Below are 19614 nucleotides of genomic sequence, written 5' to 3' on the forward strand. Positions count from 1 at the left end.
GTTGCATGATCTTAGTGTTTCGCCTCAGTGTGGTGGAGTCTGATCTGGTGCAATTCCCGCATTGTGTCTGCATTGTTGTTCCCATTGAGCTATATGGTTCAGTGAGGGAAGTTGTGTCTCAGTGGGGCTGGCCCTGTGGTCCTCTCTGTGCATTGGCTGCTCTGAGCAGTAAGATCATTCTCAAGGCTTGGTGAGCCAGGATGTGTTCCACTCTCTCTTGTTCTTCATTTGCTCCTGTTTGTTCTGATCAGACATGTCCATCTCGCTGAGCTGTAGCTTCAGTGCTGTCCTCTGAAGTGAATTTCCCTGCGGGGAGGTGGGACTCTCCAGGAAGTTGGGATTGAGGCCAGCCTCTCAGGCCTCTCTTTTGGTTCTTTCCGTCATGCCAGTATATGGCATTCATGTATTGACATCTTTTCTATCCCTGCCCTCATGTCTATTGATTATTGTTTGAAGGACTGACTTTGTGATCAACACAGGAAATAAGCATTAAGAATGGAACTCCTATTAGTGTGACCAATGACAAAAGATAATCATCTATAGCCATATATATATTTACCTCTAGTGCATATTTCTTATAGTGTCTAGGTAGTACCAATGGTTAAGTGCTCAGCCAATAATCAGGGGAGTGCCAGTTGAAATACATTCAGAGGTGCCTCCAAGTAAATGTCTGGCAAAATCTTTCTATGAAATCCCTGCCAATGAGAAGCCTATAGGACACAAGCATACAGTACATATGGTGCAGATAATTTTGAACAATAAGCAAAAGGTATGAAATAAAGTTGCCTTCAGTAGCAAAAATACAGACAATAAACATCAGAAGCAATCTCTCTCCATATGACACCGAAAGTTAAGTATATGCTGCTTAGTGGACCATGTCCACTGATAGCTCCATGGAGGCCACATGATGAGAGATCCTGACAGATTCCATCCCATCTGCACTCTCCCAGTTGCTGACAGCATCCAGCTATACCTCTTAATGCTAATCTCCCACAGATTCCTGCTCCAGACTTTCAGGTCGGGGTGGACAAGGGCTCAGTCAACATCCCACACTTACCTGTTTCCAGTAAGGGGACCCTGTGCTTGCAGCCATTCATTCTGATAGGTCAGAGGCATCCGTGGTCAGTGGTGGGAGTTGGGATTGCAGATTCTTCACACTAGGGAGTTACAGCCACACTAGTCCTGAAGGAAGGGGTGCTGGTGCCTGGGCGGCTAAGAACAGAGTGGGTAACAGAAAACTTGGTGAGTTAAAACCACCCACTGCTCCTCAGAAGGAAGATGTAGCTACCCACTTCCATTAAAATTACAGCCTCTGAAACCCTATGTGTCAGTTCTACCATGTCCCGTAGGTTCGCAGAGAGTCAGAATGGAATTGATAACAATAAGTTGGATTTGATTTGGGTTTAGAGCTAGTGTAGGCATAGCAGGAGTCCAGTGGTAGAATTCTCAGCCTCCACAAAGAAGGCTAATTTCTAGACAATGCACCATAATTCCAATGCTTCAATTCTTCTTGACTCTTCTTTATTCATTTTCCTTCTGATACACACACACACACACACACACACACACATGTATCTCTTTTAAGGAGGTGATTGAAAATACAGTGGCTTCACAAGGAAAAAGCACACCAGCCTGTGGGAACACGAGGCATTGAAGGGATCAGGTATCAGGCATCAACGAACAAAAAATCATATCATTGCGAATGAGGGTGAGTGCAGAGTGGAGACCCAAAGCCCATCCGTAGGAAACTGGACACCCCATTACTGAAGGGTCGTGGGGAGACAAGTCAATCAGGGTGCAGGGTAGCAATGATTAAACAAACATACACCTTTCCTCTAGTTCTTAAAGGCTTCCCCCTGCCCCCACTATTATGATCCCAATTCTACGTTATAAATCTGGCTAGACCAGAGGATGTACATTAGTGCAGATAGCAACTGGAAACACAGGGAATCCAGGACAGATGCCTCCTTCAGGAACAGTGGTGAGAGTGGTGATGCCTGGAGGGTGGAGGGAATGTGGGGTAGAAAGGGGGAACTGACTACGAGAGTGTATGTATAGCCTCCTCCCTGGGAGATGGACAGTAGAGAAGAGGACAGGGGAGAGACATCAGACAGTGTAACATATGACAAAATAATAATAATTTATGAATTATGAGGGGTTCATGAGTGAGGGGGTTGTGGGGAGGGAGGGGGAAAATGAGCAGCTGATATTAAGGGCTCAAGTAGAAGGCAAATATTTTGAGAATGATAATGGCAACAAACGCACATATGTGCTTGATACAATCGATGTATGTATGGATTGTGATAAAAATTGTACAAGCCCTCAATAAAATGATTTTTTAAAAGAAACTACAGTTGCTTTTTTCAGAATCACCTTTGTCTTCACAAAGTGACACCCTCAGTCTTCAATAGTTTAAAGTGAGCCTGTGCAGCATATTTGCCTAAAGCAATACGTCTTCTTATTTCTTGACTGGATGCTTTCAGGAGCATTGGTTGTTGGTACTCAAAATTACAATGAAATGCTGTCTGGTCCCAATTAACATAGAGGCCATTGGATTTTTAAAAAGGAACAGGTAACAAGAAATATTGTTGTGCAGGTGGGGAGGTTGTAACCCTTGACCACAGCTGGTAGGACTGTCACGTGATCCAAAGGGTATGGAAAGTGGCCTAGTGCTTTGTTAGAGTGGACTCCATAGGGAAGTGAAAGCAGTGGTATTGTAAGTGGTGTGTGTAGACAGAGATTTAGATCATGACATGGCCTCTTCTCATGGCAGTATCAAGGGTGAGGAAGTTCCCCAATCCTCATGAGAAGCCCGCACTCACAGCGAGACATTATCACACTGTGACTTGATTGACAAACTAGACTCCACTCCTAGACCTATTTATCAAGTTGACATGAAGTTATGTAACTACCACATGGATCCTATTCTCCATGGAGGTGGGACACACTTTCTGTCTGTTTCAATTTATTAATCGTGATACCCCCTGAGAGCTGGAGGAGCCATGTGGAGGCCTGCATCAGTGCTGAGATGTGTCCACCAGTACTGGATCCACAAGACTTTTACCCTTCGGAATGATTGCGTGTGAGTCTGAAGAAGAATTTATGAAATAGTAGCAGACATGTGGGCCCTATTGGACTTATGGACCTATCTGGACTGGACTAGGATATTTTCTAGATATCCCATTACTCTTTCATGTAAAACTCTTTCTTATACACACATATGAATGTCTCTTCATTTATTTCCCAATCAACCCAGACTAACACATTATGCTTATCACAAAGATGTTCCTTATCCCCACTTTCATTCAACATTGTGCTGGAAGTCCTAGTCAGTAACATAAGACAACGACAAGAGACCAGAGGAGTACAATTTGGTAAAGAAGTGAAACTTTTGCTATTTGCAGATGATATGATTTTATATATTGAGAATCGCAAGGTGTCCACAAAGGATTGTTGAAAACAATAGAGGAGTTTGGTAGGGTAGCAGGATTCAAATTTAACACGCAGAAAGCCATTGGGTTCTTGTATAACCGTGATGAATAAACATAAAAAGATATTAAGGAAATGATATCATTCACAATAGCTATACAGAAGATAAAATACTTTGGTACAATTTAATAGGATGGCACTGAAGTTGCAGCTAGTGTAGAGGGGCATGTCTGATCAGAGCAAATGGGAGCAAATGAAGGGGGAGAAAGAGAGAGTGGAGCACATCCTGACCCATCAAGCCTGGAGGATGATATCCCCACTCTGAATAGCCAATGGACAGAGTGAACAATACGGCTGATCCTACTATGAGATACACCATCCCTTGATGTCCCAGGACCGTAAGGGGGACAAAACTGGAGACTCAGTGTCGGGACTGGACCAGACTGACCCTGTGACACCGACGCAAACCACTAAAAGTGTGTGGCCGAGCAACCGTGGGAATAGAGCTGGGAGCTGCTGGGGGAATACAAAGGACAGACTCAGGGGTCAAAGCATGGTACCCCACGGGACCTGACTGAAAGATACGCCTAGAGATCAAAAATCAGAACTTGATCTATTTACAGGTTTTTATTTCTTTCTAATTTTTTCTTTTAATTAATTTATTCTTCTATGTGTTCTCACCCATTGCCTATCTTGCGATGGCTTGATTTTGGGTGCATATTATTATCTCTACAGATCTGTCTAGATAAGATAGACTGGATGAATAGTCTGCAGGAGAACACAATGGGACCAATGGTTCCGGGGGCACACGGGAGAGGGGAAGAAGGGGGAAGGAGGTGGTGCTGACCAACCCAGGGACAGGGGAGCAATAAGTGATCCAAAATCAGTGGCAAGGAGGGTGTGAGAGGCCTGGTAGGGATTCAGTGAGGGCAAGGTAACTGAGAGAAATTACTGAAACCCAAATGAAGGCTGAGCATGATGGTGGAACAAGAGGAAAGTGTAAGGAAACAGAGGAAAGAATTAGGTGACGAAGAGTATTTACAGGGTTCTAAAGACTGGAATGTACATATGTAAATATATTTATATAAGCGTGTAGGAAAACAGATCTATGTGCATACATTTAGAGGTTTAGTATTAAGACAGCAGATGGACATTGGCCCTCCACTCAAGCACTTACTCAATGCAAGAACACGTTGTTCTATTAAATTGGCATTCCAGGATGCACATCTTCCCGACATGATTGCTGAAGAAAAATGTGTGCATAAGCAAATGTGGTGAAGAAAGATGATGGTGCCCGCCTATCAAAAGATATAGTGCCTGGGGTCTTAAAGGCTTGAAGATAAACAAGCAGCCATCTAGCTGAGAGTAAAAGCCTACATGGAAGAAGCACACCAAACTGTCTGACCACAAGGTGTAGAAGGGACCAGTTATCAGACATCAAAGAACTAAAAATCATATCAGTGGGTGCCCACCTTCCTTATGCAATCAATGAAGACAAACATGTGCATAAACAAATGTGGTGAAGAGAGCTAATGGTTCCTGGCTATCAAAAGATGTAGCATCAGGGGTCTTGGAGGCTCAAAGACAAACAAGTGGCCATCTAGTTCAGAAGCACCCAATCCCACATGGAAGAAACACACCAGCCTGTGTGACCACAAGTTGTCGAAGGGACCAGGTATCAAGCATCAAGGAACAAAAAATCATGTCATTGTAAATGTGTCAGTGCAGAGTGGAGACTCAAAGCCCATCGGTAATGGGTGAGTGCATAGTGGAGACTCAAAGCCGATCGGAAGCCAACCGGATACCCTCTTACTGAAGGGCTGTGGGGAGGAGATCAGTGAATCAGGGTTCAGGGTAGCAATGAAGAAACACATAACTTTCCTCAGGTTCTTAAGTACTTCCCCCTCCCCCCCCTCCACTATCATGATCCCAATTCTACCTTACCAATCTGGCTAGACCAGAGGATGTACATTGATACATATAGCAACTGGAAACACAGGGAATAAAGGACAGATGACTCTTTCAGGACCAATGGTGAGAGTGGCGATGCCTGGAGGGAGGAGGGAATGTGGGATAGAAAGAGGGAACTGATTACAAGACTCTACTTATACCTTCCTCCCTCGGGTATGGACAGCAGAAAAGAGGGTGGGAGGTAGACGTAAGACAGTGTAATGTGACAAAATAATAACAGTTTATGAATTATGAAGGGTTCATGAGGTAGGGGACAGTGGGGAGCGAGGGGGAAAAGAGCAGCTGATATTAAGGCCTCAAGTGGAAGGCAAATGTTTTGAGAAAGCTGATGGTAACAAAAGTATATATGTGCTTGACACAATGGATGGATGTATGGATAGTGATAAGAATTGTACGATCCCCCAATAAAATGATTAAATATATATTTAAGTATGAACCTATGCAAAAAACATCCCACAAAACTAAGACCTGTACAAAGAAAACTACAGAGGATTACTTCAAGGAACCAGGAGGAGTCTACATGAATGGAGGAACACCCCTGTTCATACATTGGAAGATTCAATATTGTGAAAATGTCAATATTGCCTAAAGCACTATACAGATTCAATTCAATCCATAGCATATTCCAGCAACATTCTTCAGATAAATGGAAGAAATGATTATCAACTTCATATGGAGAGGGAAGAAGCCCAAGATAGGTGAAAAAATTCTCCCAAAAAAGAACAAAATAGGTGACCTTGCACCACCTGACCTCAACATCACTACAACTACAGTGGTCAAATCAGTCTGTTACTAGGGTGATGATAGATAATGGACCAGGACATAAACATGAGAAATAAGCATATCTGCCTTCAGACAATTGATTTTTGACAGAGGCTCCAATACCACTAAATGTGAAGCAGGTGCTCTCTCAATAAATGGTGTTGGAAAAGCTGGATATCCACGTACAGAAGAACGAGACAAGGGTCCTATCTCACTCCATGCACAAACACAAACTGAAGGTGGATCAAGACCTCAACATAAAGCCTAAAGCTATCAGGAACATCAGTGAGAAAATTGGGACAAAGCCATGAGCTCTAATGTAGGGAATATACAGGCGACCAGAATTAACAAACAAAACACACTCCTCAGAAGGTAATATAGATGAATGGGGACTATTAAAAATAAAATGCTTATTGTACATCATTGAAAAACTTTATTAAAAGAGTAAAAACAATCTACAGACTAGGAAAAGATATTTAGTAATGACATAACAGACAAAGGTCTAATTGCTAAAATCTACAGAATTTTACAAGATTATACAAAGAAAAACACTAGTAGCCCTCTGAGAAGGTGGACGAAAGACCTGAAAAGAATATTCATGAAGGATGATGCTCAAATGGCCAATAAACACATGAGGAAATCGTCCCGGTCATTAACCACTGGGGATATGCACAGGTGCTGCGATGAGATACCACCTAACACCTGTTCCTGTAGCCTACTTGAAATAAATTGAGAAAAACAAATGTTGGAGAGGGTGTGATGAGCTAGAACTCTTATCCACTGCCGGTGAACATGTAGATACATACAGCCACTGTGGAAGGCCATATGGCTGTACCTAAAACAGATGGTGATTGAAAAACCATATGACCCAGCGGTACCATTCCTGAGCATATACGCCAAAGAAATAGGGAACAGTCATCTGCTCCCCCATGTTCACCCCAGCACAGTTCACATTCACAAGAATCTGGAAGCAGCCTACATTGCCATTAATAGAGGGGTGTGTAAAAGGTTTCAACACATCTCATTTAGGAGCAAAGGAAAAGAGAAAGGCCCTCAACGTGAAGGATTGACACAGTCACTGCTACAATGCCTCAAACACAGGAATAGTTGTGAGATGGATCAGGACCAGGCAGTGTTTCATTTTGGTGTGCATACGGTGGTCAAGGATCAGGACCGTATGTCAGAAGAGACTGACTTGCTCTTAATCTTAGAGTATCCAAGGCAAATGGATTCATACTTCGTACATTCCATGCCCACACATTTCCTGTCACTTTGTCATACTGTGGTGGCTTGTGCGTTGTTGTGATGCTCAAAGACCTGTCACTTGTATTTCAAATGCCAGCTGGTTCACCCAAAATGAAACGATTTCAGATGAGCTTCCGGACTTGGAACAGACAATGAAAAAGGACTCGTCTCCTCACTTTGGAGCAAAGGAATGTTTAAAACTTTATGCAGAACTTGAAAGCATTTTCAAATACTGTAAGCCTAAGAAAAATAAACAGAACACTTTTAGCGATACTGATGTCAAATGGGCCCCTCAGGTGTGAGGGCACTTGAAATGTGACTAAAGAGGAACTGATTTCATGTCCACCATGGTAACATAAGTCTGGTAAAGTCTGTGGGAGTGGAGCCTTTGGGATCTTCATTTGCTAATGGGGGCACGACTCAAGGCAAGAGGAACAGCTGCAAACATCTTTCTGATGATTGGATCTTGGAATATGTGAATATGATTTGAGGAAAATTGGAAGTAGTCAAAAATGAAATGGAATGCATGAAGATCAATACTGCAGGCATTAGTGAACTGAAGTGGACTGCTATTGACCATTGTGAATAAGAAAATCATATGATTCATTATGCCTGTGAGAACACAATCAAGAGGAATTGCATGGCATTCCTTGTCAAAAAGGATCCTGTTATATCCATCAAAAAGTACAATGCTGTCTGTGATTGGATTATATCTCTCCACCTTCAAGCAACTCCAATCAATACAATGGAACTCCAATCAACTGATGTACCAATCACTAATCGAGTCATGAAGAAATTGAAGAATTCCACCAAGAACATCAGTAAGAAATTGAGTGTAACATGCTTTCAAGATGAATTGATGGCTATTGATGATTGGAATGTAAAAGGTGGAAATGAAGAGGAAGGAACCGGAGTTGGAGAATAAGGACTGTAATCAAAATGAAGTTGGAGATCACATGCAAGAATTTTGCATAACCAACGATTTGCTTATAGAAAATAGAGTTTTTCAACAACACAAATGGCAGCTATACACACCGACTTCCTGAGACTGAATACATAGAAACCATATTGACTAGATTTATGGGAAGACACAGTAGGGAAGCTCAATATCAGCAGCTGAAGCCAGACCTGGGGCAAACTGTGGAACAGACCATCAATTGCTCATATGTAAATTCATGGCAAAGTGGAAGAAAGTGAAGACAAGTCTATAGGAGCCAAAATATGGCACTGAGTCTATCCCACATGAATTTTGAGACCATTTCAAGAACAGATTGATGCATTGAACACTAATGACAGAAGACCAGATGAACTGTGGGAGGACAGTAAGACCAGGAGCATCATTCATGAAGAAAACGAAAAGTCATTGAAAAGACAGGAAAAGGATCAGTTATCAGGCATCAAAGAACAAAAAGTCATATCATTGTGTGCTCACCTGCCCAGTACAATCGCTAAAGACAAATGGGTGCATAAGCAAATGTGAAGAAAACTGATGGTGCCCTGCTGCCAAAAGATAGAGCATCTGGGGTCTAAAAGGCTTGCAGGTAAACAAGCGGCTATCGGCTCAGAAGCATTAAAGTTCACATGGAGGAAGCATATCTGCCTGCATGATCATGAAGGGATGAGGTATCAGGGATCAACGAACAAAAATCATCTCATTGCGAATGAGAGGGATTGTGGAGTGGGGACCCACAGCCTAGGCAACTGGACATCCCCGTATGGAAGGGTCTCAGTGGGGAGACAAGCCAGTCAGGGTGCAGAGTAGCAACGATGAAACATACAACTTTCCTCTAGTTCCTAAACGCTTCCTCTCCACCACTATGATGATCCCAATTCTACCTTACAAATCTGGCTAGACCAGAGGATGTACAATGGTACACATAGACATTGGAAACACAGGGAAACCAGGAGGGTGATCCCTTCAAGACCAGTAGTGAGACTGGCAATACCGGGAGGGTGGAGGGAAGGTGGGGTAGAAAGGAGAAACATGTCACCTCCTCCCTTGGGGACAGACAACAGAAAAGTGGTTGAAGGGACTTTGGACAGTGTAAGATATGAAAAAATATCTTGAAGTCAATTTTTACTTAAGACAATCCAATAACAGTTGCATCAGTACATTGTCAGCGAACTGCCCGAAGTTCAGGGCCAATTCAGAAGCAGACGTGGAACAGGCGATATCATTGCTGATGTCAGATGGATCTTGGCTCAAAACAGAGAAGACTACAAAGATAACTACTTGTGTTTCATTGACTATGCAAATGCATTTGACTGTGTAGACCATAATAAATTGTGGATAACATTGAGCCGAATGGGAATTCCAGAACAATTTATTGTGCTCATTTGGAATTTGTACATTCATCAAGAGGCGGTTGTGCTAACCAAACAAGGGAATACTGCATGTCTGAAAATCAGGAAAGGTGTGCATCAAAATTGTATCTTCTCACCATACTTGCTAAAAATCTAGGTATTGATCAAAACATCAGAGAAGCTGGAGTATATGAAGAAAGTGGTATCAGGATTGGGGGAAGGCTTACTAGAAACTTGCAGCGTGTAAAAGACACAGCCTTACTTGCTGAAAGTGAGGAGGACCTGAGGCACTTGCTGATGAAGATGAAGGACTGCAGCCTACAGTAGGGACTACACCTCAATGGAAAGAAGACCAAATTTCTCACAACTGACCAATAGGAAACATCCTTATAAATGGAGAACAGTTTGAAGTTCTCAAAGGTTTTGTCTTGCTTGGATCCACCATCAGTGCTCATGGAAGCAGTAAAGAGATGAAAAGGTGGATTGCACTGGTTAGCTGCACTGGGCAAGAACTGCTTAGCGTATTGAAACGCACGGGTGCGACTTTGAGGACTACGGTGTGCCTGATCAAGTTGAGGTCTCCTGCATGGCATCATATTCATGTGAAGTCGGACATAGAATAAAGGGACCGTTGTAGAATTGTGATACTGGAGAATATAGACTGCTAAAAAGACAAACCGGTCTGTATTGGAAGAAGTCAGACCAGAGTATTCCATAGAAGCCAGAATGGCAAGAGTTCATCTTACCTAGTTTGGGCATATTGTTAAGAGAGACCAGTCCCTGGAGAAGCACATGTGGATAAAATGAAGGAGTAACAACAAAGAGGAAGGCCCTTGATGAGATGGGTTTGCGCAGTGGCTGCATCCGTGGGCTTAGACACAGGGACAGTTGTGAGATTGGCACAGTGTCATGCAGTGTTTCCTTGTGTGTGTAGGGCGGCTATGAATTGGTGAAGCCAAGTAGCCATTGCAATGCTATGTTGACTCCTGAATGACCTGCCTCCTACCCCCTTCCGATCTTAGAAAGCCCCCCTGGGATTAATTTCCAAATGTTCTCGGGTACAAGGAATTACACAATGTTGTTCCTTTTGATATTGTAATTTGAATGATAAAATTAATTATGCTGTTTTTATTTTAGTAATAACGATGCTATAATCAATCCTGTATCCTGCAATGCTCACAAACTCTCAAGAATGATAAAATGAATTCTGCTTTCTACTTTTATCATACCTATTCACTCTATAGAAAAGTTCTAAATTATCTAAATTATCAAGACATTCTAGTGGCTCATTTATTTGAACCCACAACAAGATTCCATGGCACTTAACAACAACAAGGTGAGTAGATTTCTTTTTGCCTCTGATTGTTAGAAATTATGTCAACTTGACACTCCTGGGTACTGGGCAGAGCTCAAGCTATCAAATGCATCACAGCCTGATAATACCAACCTAGTGTCACAACCCTTTTTACGTCAGAGGGACAGACCTTGGAGAGTAGAACACTGTTTGGCCCTTTGCCTTACTGTCAGAGCCAGATCTTACATCTGCTTCCTCAATCTCCTGTTGCATCATCTTCTGACCCAGAAGCCGTCATCAGAGACTGAGGATGAATAGATTTGGCTGACTTTGAAGCTCTGCATCTATCAGCCTATGTCCCTAGCAATCTCTTTTTTTTTTTTCTCACACTTTTCTGGTTCCTGGATAGACTGGTGCTTGCCCTGAAGCTACACTGACTGGAAATCAAGCGCTATCCCTAATCCTACAACTGTGTAAGCTATTTTTTTTCATAAATCTCTTCTGGTGTACAACACATACAAGTATTGTTGTTTTCTTTTTCTAGTGAACCCGAGCCAACACACCAGCAGTATGTTCCAGAGGAACAAAGTCATAAAGATAAGTTTTCTAAATTGGCTCACAGGTTTAACTGGGCCCAAAGGCACTGAAAACTTCATCTTTGTAGGTACAGAGAAGTGGCGAAGCTAATACCCAAAGCAGCACTGTTGATAGATGAAGTTTAGGTGAGAAGCGAGGCCCTGAGTGGTGTTTCTTAGATACCTTCTTACAATTTTGTCAGAATGAGACATATAGGGGAGATGACTGTTTGGTACTTCTTGCAATGGACAACCGGTTCAAGGAAACAGATGAACTGCGAGCTTCAGAAGGCCGACTCTCATGCATATCAGTGACTTCAAAGCTTCCATTTACGCCAAGACAGAAAGGGGTCTGGTAGTAAAGGGAGAGCACTGATTGGAAAGAGATGGGATCCTCAGATTTGGGATGGGGAGCATGCGGTCTGATAATCTAGAAGATGGTAACATTGAGACCTAAAATACTATTGAGCCACGCTAGCATCAGCAACATGCTCCAATCTGAAGAGATTAATCCACTCACAGTGAAATCATTTTCCCTTCCCCACCCACACTTGAGATTACCCACCCGCCCTTGAGATTAGCCCAAATTTGCATGCTGAGACAGTACCTGGGGCTGTATCGCAAGCATTGCCTGAGGCAGATAGATGCCTTGCCAGGTAGTGCTCTAGGTTTCCTGGAAACACCATTATTGCCTCTAGACCAGAGGCAGCGGTTCTCAAACGCTGGGTCGAGACCCTTTGGGTCCGATTCATAATAGTAGTGAAATTACAGTCATGAAATAGCAATTAATATAATTTTATGGTTGAGGGTCACCATACCATGAGGAACTGTATTAAAGGGTCATGGCATTAGAAAGGTTGTGAATCACTGTTCTAAACTAATACCTAGACTTAAGTTACAGAGGGACCCAGCTGACTTAGCGGTTAAGCATTGGGCTTTGATCCGAATGGTCTGCAGTTGGAAACTACTCACTAATCCGCAGGAGAAAGACGGGGCTTTCCACTCCCATAAAGAGTTCCAGTCTCAGAAAGTCACTGGGGAAGTTGTACCCTGTTCTGAGGTCACTGTGAGGTAGTACTGATACAATGCCAGTGAGTTTGGGTTTTTAAATTAGAGTCTCCAGAGGTGAAGTCTACTTGGTGATGCATGAAGAAGTGTCCTAAACTCCTAAAGAACAGCAAGAGTTGTCTAATATTTATAGACAGAAGCCTGGAAAATATGTATGGGAATGGTTTCTAAGGGCTTGGGATAATGGAACAAGAAACATAATGTTCCATCAATTGAATTTATTGATATGAATCTACTAAGTACAGATTCAGCAGTGAATATTTCAGTTGACATATTAGGTTGCTTTGGTTTGGTTTCGTTGGTATGCTGAGGCACAGGTTGGAAAACGGCCAGTGATTGTGGATCAGAACTGTGTGGATGGCACCTACAAACAACACCCACATGTCAATATCTCTAAGTCTTTGAATGCCTTTTTCTATGGTTATCTCTGGTACTTCTATTTGACTTAATGTAGGCCATCTAGTGAGGATGGCACAGGACCATGCAGTACTTTGTTCCGTTGTGCATAGTGTCATTATGGGTCAGAGCTGACTTGACAGAACCTAAAAACAAGTGATTTGGGTTTTTTTTTCAAATCGTTTTATTAGGGGATCATACAACTCTTATCACAATCCATCCATCCATCAATTGTGTAAAGCACATTTGTACATTCATTGCCCTCATCATTCTGGAAACATTTGCTCTCCACCTAAGCCCCTGCCATCAGCAACTCATTTTCTCCCCTCCCACCCTCCCCAATCTCTCCTCACTCATGAGCCCTTGATAATTTATAAAGTATTTGTCATCTGTTGCACTGTCCAACTTCTCCCTTCACCCACTTTTCTGTTATCCGCCCCCAGGGAGGAGTCACATGTAGATCCTTGTAATCGGTGCCCCCTTTCCAACCCACTCTGCCTCGCCATTCTCACCACTGGTCCTGAAGGGATCATCGCCCTGGATTCCTTGTGTTTCCAGTTCCTATCTGTATCAGTGTACATCCTCTGACCTAGCCAGATTTGTAAGGCAGAATTGGGATCATGATAGTGGGGGGGAGGGGAGGAAGTAATTAAGAACCAGAGGAAAGTTATGTGTTTCTTTGTTGCTACCCTGCACCCTGACTGGCTCATATCCTCCCACAACCCTTCAGTAAGCGGGTGTCTGGTTGGCTGCCCATGAGCTTTGAGTTTCCACTCTGCACTCACACAATTACAGTGATATCATTTTTGTTCCTTGATGCTTGATACCTAGTCCCTTCGACAGCTTGTGGTCACGCAGGCTGGTGTGTTTCTTCCATGTGGGATTGGTTGCTTCTGAACTAGATGGCCACTTGTTTATCTTCGAGCTCCAAGACCCCTGATGCTACATCTTTTGATAGTCAGGAACCATCAGCTTTCTTCACCACATTTGCTTATGCACAAGTTTGTCTTCATTGATCGTATAAGGAAAGTGGGCACCCACTGATATGATTTTTAGTTCTTTGATGTCTGATAACTGGTCCCTTCTACACCTCGTGGTCAGACAGGTTGGTGTGCTTCTTCCATGTGGGCTTTTACTCTCAGCTAGTTGGCTGCTTGTTTATCTTCAAGCCTTTAAGACCCCAGGCACTATATCTTTTGATAGGCGGGCACCATCAGCTTTCTTCACCACATTTGCTTATGCACACATTTTTCTTCAGCAATCCTGTTGGGAAGGTGTGTATCCTGGAATGCCAATTTAATAGAACAACGTGTTCTTGCATTGAGTAAGTGCTTGAATGGAGGCCCAATGTCCATCTGCTGTCTTAATACTAAACCTATAAATATATGCACATAGATCTGTTTTCCTACACTCTTATATAAATATATTTACATATGTACATTCCACTCTTTAGAACCCTGTAAATACTCTTTTTCACCTAATTCTTTCCTCTGTTTCCTTACACTTTCCTCTTGTTCCACCATCATGCTCAGCCTTCATTTGGGTTTCAGTAATTTTTCTCAGTTACCTTGCCCTCGCTGAATCCCTACCAAGTCTCTCACACCCTCCTTGCCACTGATTTTGGATCACTTATTGCTCCCCATGTCCCTGGGTTGGTCAGCACCACCTCCTTCCTCCTTCTTCCCCTCTCCCGTGTGCCCCCGGAACCATTGGTGCCATTGTGTTCTCCTGCAGACTATTCATCCAGTCTATCTTATCTAGATAGATCTGTAGGGATAATAATATGCACCGAAAACCAAGCCATCGCAAGATAGGCAATGGGTGAGAACACAGCAATGACAACAAAAAAGGAAACCAATTAACCCCTAGAAGAATAAATTTATTAAAAGAAAAAAAAATTAGAAGAAATAAAAACCTGTAAATAGATCAAGTTCTGATTTTTGATCTCTAGGCATGTCCTTCAGTCAGGTCCCATGGGGTACCATGCTCTGGCCCCAGAGTCTGTCCTTTGTATTCCCTCAGGGGCTCCCTGCTCTGCTCCCACAGTTGCTGTGCCACACGTTTTTAGTGGTTTGCCTCGGTGTCACAGGGTCAGTCTGGTCCAGTCCCGACACTGAATCTCCAGTGTTGTCCCCCTTAGGGCCCTGGGCCATCAAGGGATGGCAAGTCTCATAGTGGGATCAGACATATTGTCCACTCTGTGCATTGGCTGTTCAGAGTGAGGATATTGTTTTCCAGGCCTGGTGGCCAGGGTGTGCTTCACTCTCTCTTCCTCCCCTTCATTTGCTCCCATTTGCTCTGATCAGACATGCCCCTCTACACTAGCTGCAACTTCAGTGCCGTCCTCTCAAGTTATACCTAAGTATTTTATCTTCTGTGTAGTTACTGTGAATGCTATCATTTCCTTAATATCTTTTTATGGTTTTTTTCATCAAGGTTATACAAGAACCCAATGGCTTTCTGCATGTTAAATTTGAATCCTGCTACCCTACCAAACTCCTCTATTGTTTTCAACAATCCTTTGTGGACACCTTGCGATTCTCAATATATAAAATCATATCCTCTGCAAATAGCGAAAGTTTCACTTCTTTACCAAATTGTACTCCTTTGGTCTCTTGTCGTTGTCTTATGTTACTGACTAGGACTTCCAGCACAATGTTGAATAAAAGTGGGGATAAGGAACATCTTTGTGATAAGCATAATGTGTTAGTCTGGGTTGATTGGGAAATAAATGCAGAGACATTCATATGTGTGTATAAGAAAGAGTTTTACATGAAAGAGTAATGGTATATCTAGAAAATATCCTAGTCCAGTCCAGATAGGTCCATAAGTCCAATAGGGCCCACATGTCTGCTACTATTCCATAAATTCTTCTTCAGACTCACACGCAATCATTCCGAAGGGTAAAAGTCTTGTGGATCCAATACTGGTGGACACATCTCAGCACTGATGCAGGCCTCCACATGGCTCCTCCAGCTCTCAGAGGGTATCACGAGTAATAAATTGAAACAGACAGAAAGTGTGTCGCACCTCCAGGGAGAATAGGATCCATGTGGTAGTTACATAACTTCATGTCAACTTGATAAATAGGTCTAGGAGTGGAGTCTAGTTTGTCAATCAAGTCACAGTGTGATAATGTCTCGCTGTGGGTGCAGGCTTCTCATGAGGATTGGGGAACTTCCTCACCCTTGATACTGCCATGAGAAGAGGCCATGTCTTGATCTAAATCTCTGTCTGCATACACCACTTACAATACCACTGCTTTCACTTCTCTATGGGATCCACCCTAACAAAGCACTAGGCCACTTTCCATACCCTTTGGATCACGTGACAGTCCTACCAGCTGTGGTCAAGGGTTACAACCTCCCCACCTGCACAACAATATTTCTTGTTACCTGTTCCTTTTAAAAAATCCAATGGCCTCGATGTTAATTGGGACCAGAGAGCATTTTATTGTAATTTTGAGTACCAACAACCAATGCTCTTGGAAGCATCCAGTCAAGAAATAAGAAGACGTATTGCTTTAGGCAAATATGCTGCACAGGCTCACTTTAAACTATTGAAGACTGAGGTTGTCACTTTGTGACGACAAAAGTGATTCTGATAAAAGCAACTGTATTTTCTTTTAAAAAAATCATTTTATTGAGGGCTTGTACAATTCTTATCACAATCCATACATACATCGATTGTATCGAGCACATATGTGCGTTTGTTCCCATCATCGTTCTCAAAACATTTGCCTTCTACTTGAGCCCTTAATATCGGCTGCTCATTTTCCCCTCCCTCCCCACAACCCCCTCCCTCATGAACCCCTCATAATTCATATATTATTATTATTTTGTCATATGTTACACTGTCTGATGTCTCTCTTCTGTCCTCTTCTCTACTGTTCATCTCCCAGGGAGGAGGCTATACATAGACTCTCCTAGTCAGTTCCCCCTTTCTACCCCACATTCCCTCCACCCTCCAGGCATCACCACTCTCACCACTGTTCCTGAAGGAGGCATCTGTCCTGGATTCCCTGTGTTTCCAGTTGCTATCTGCACCAATGTACATCCTCTGGTCTAGTCATATTTGTAAGGTAGAATTGGGATCATAATAGTGTGGGGGGGAGCCTTTAAAAGCTAGAGGAAAGGTATATGTGTGTTTAATCATTGCTACCCTGCACCCTGATTGACTCGTCTCCCCACGACCCTTCAGTAATGGGGTGTCCAGGTGCCTACGGATGGGCTTTGAGTCTCCACTCTGCACTCACCCTCATTTGCAATGATATGATTTTTTGTCCGTTGATGCCTGATACCTGATCCCTTAAACACCTCGTGTTCCCACAAGCTGGTGTGCTTTTTCCTTGTGAAGCCACTGTATTTTCAATCACCTCCTTAAAATATGTGTGTGTGTGTGTGTGTGTGTATGTGTGTATCAGAAGGAAAATGAATAAAGAAGAGTCAAGAAGAATTGAAGCATTGGAATTATGGTGCATTGTCTAGAAATTGAACTAGCCACTAGCCTTCTTTGTGGAGGCTGAGAATTCTACCACTGGACTACTGCTATGCCTACTCCAGTTCTAAACCCAAATCAAAAGCAAATTTATTGTTATCAATTCCATTCTGACTCACTGCGAACCTACAGGACATGGTAGAACTGACACATAGGGCTTCAGAGGCTGTAATTTTAATGGAAGTGGGTAGCTACATCTTCCTTCTGAGGAGCAGTGGGTGGTTTTAACTCACCAAGTTTTCTGTTACCCACTCTGTTCTTAGCCGCCCAGGCACCAGCACCCCTTCCTTCAGGACTAGTGTGGCTGTAACTCCCCAGTGCGAAGAATCTGCAATCCCAACTCCCACCACTGACCACGGATGCCTCTGACCTATCAGAATGAATGGCAACGAGCACAGGGTCCCCTTACTGGAAACAGGTTAGTGTGGGATGTTCACTGAGTCCTTGTCCACCCCGACCTGAAAGTCTGGAGCAGGAATCTGTGGGAGAGTAGCATTAAGAGGTATAGCTGGACGCTGTCAGCAACTGGGAGAGTGCAGATGGGATGGAATCTGTCAGGACCTCTCATCATGTGGCCTCCATGGAGCTATCAGTGGACACGGTCCACTGACCAACATATACTTAACTTTCGGTGTCAGATGGAGAGAGATTGCTTCTGATGTTTATTGTCTGTATTTTTGCTACGGAAGGCAACTTTATTTCATACCTTTTGCTTATTGTTCGAAATCATCTGTACCATATGTACTGTGTGCTTGTGTCCTATAGGCTTCCCATTGGCAGGGATTTCTTAGAAAGATTTTGCCAGACATTTGTTTGGAGGCACCTCTGAGTGTATTTCAACTGGCACCCCCCTGATTATTGGCTGATCACTTAACCATTGATACTACCTAGACACTATAAGAAATATGCACTAGATATAAATATGCATATGGCTATAGATGATTATGTTTAGTCACTGGCCACACTGATAGGAGTGTAATACTGAATGCTTACTTACTGTGTTGATCACAAGTCAGCCCTTTAAACAAAGATCAATAGACAGGAGGGCAAGGATAGAAAAGGTGTCAATAGTGAATGCAATCTTCTGGCAGGAAGAATGGAACCAAAAGAGAGGCCTGAGGGGCTGGCCTCAATCCCAACTTCCTGGACAGTCCTACCTCCCCGCAGGGAAATTCACTTCAGAGGGCAGCCCTGAAGCTACAGCTCCGCGAGATGGACATGTCTGATCAGAACACACAGGAGCAAATGAAGAACAAGAGAGAGTGGAACACATCCTGGTTCACCAAGCCTTGAGAATGATCTTACTGCTCAGAGCAGCCAATGCACAGAGAGGACCACAGGGCCAGCCCCACTGAGACACAACTTCCCTCACTGAACCATATAGCTCGATGGGAACAACAATGCAGACACAATGCGGGAATTGCACCAGATCAGACTCCACCACACTGAGGCGAAACACTAAGAGCATGCAACAGAGCAGCAAGGGAAAACAGAGCAACGAAGTACTCAGGGAATACCAAAAATAGACTTTGGGGCCAGGTGTGTCACCTCATCAGATTGAACTGGAAAACACTCCTAAAGGTCAACAAACAGACCTTGGACTATATACAGGTTTCTCTCTTTTTTTGTTGTTGGCTTCTTTGTGCTGCTGTTATATTGTTTTGTTGCTTTGTTTTTGCTCTATCTTGTTTTTTGGGAATATTATTATCTCTGAAGGTCTATCTAGGTAAGATAGGTGGGATAAATGATCTGGAGGAAAAATAACAGGACCGCTGGTTCCAGAGGGACATGGGAGAGGGGAAAGCAGGGGAAAGGAAGTGGGTGTTAACAAACCCAGGGACAGGGGGCCAACAAGTGATCCAAAATCAATGGTTGTTAGGGTGTAGGAGCCCTTGTAGTGTACAATCAAGGGCAATGTAAATGAGAGGAATTACTGAAATCCAAATGATAGCTAAACATGATAGTGGGTGAAGAGGAAAGTAAAAGGATATAGAGCAAAGAACTGAGGGGGGAAAAGGGCATTTATAGAGGTCTAAATACACACATTTACATATATGTAAATATGTTTATATG

Source organism: Tenrec ecaudatus, chromosome 1 (assembly GCF_050624435.1).
Source record: "Tenrec ecaudatus isolate mTenEca1 chromosome 1, mTenEca1.hap1, whole genome shotgun sequence".
In the NCBI taxonomy this organism is placed as follows: Eukaryota; Metazoa; Chordata; class Mammalia; order Afrosoricida; family Tenrecidae; genus Tenrec; species Tenrec ecaudatus.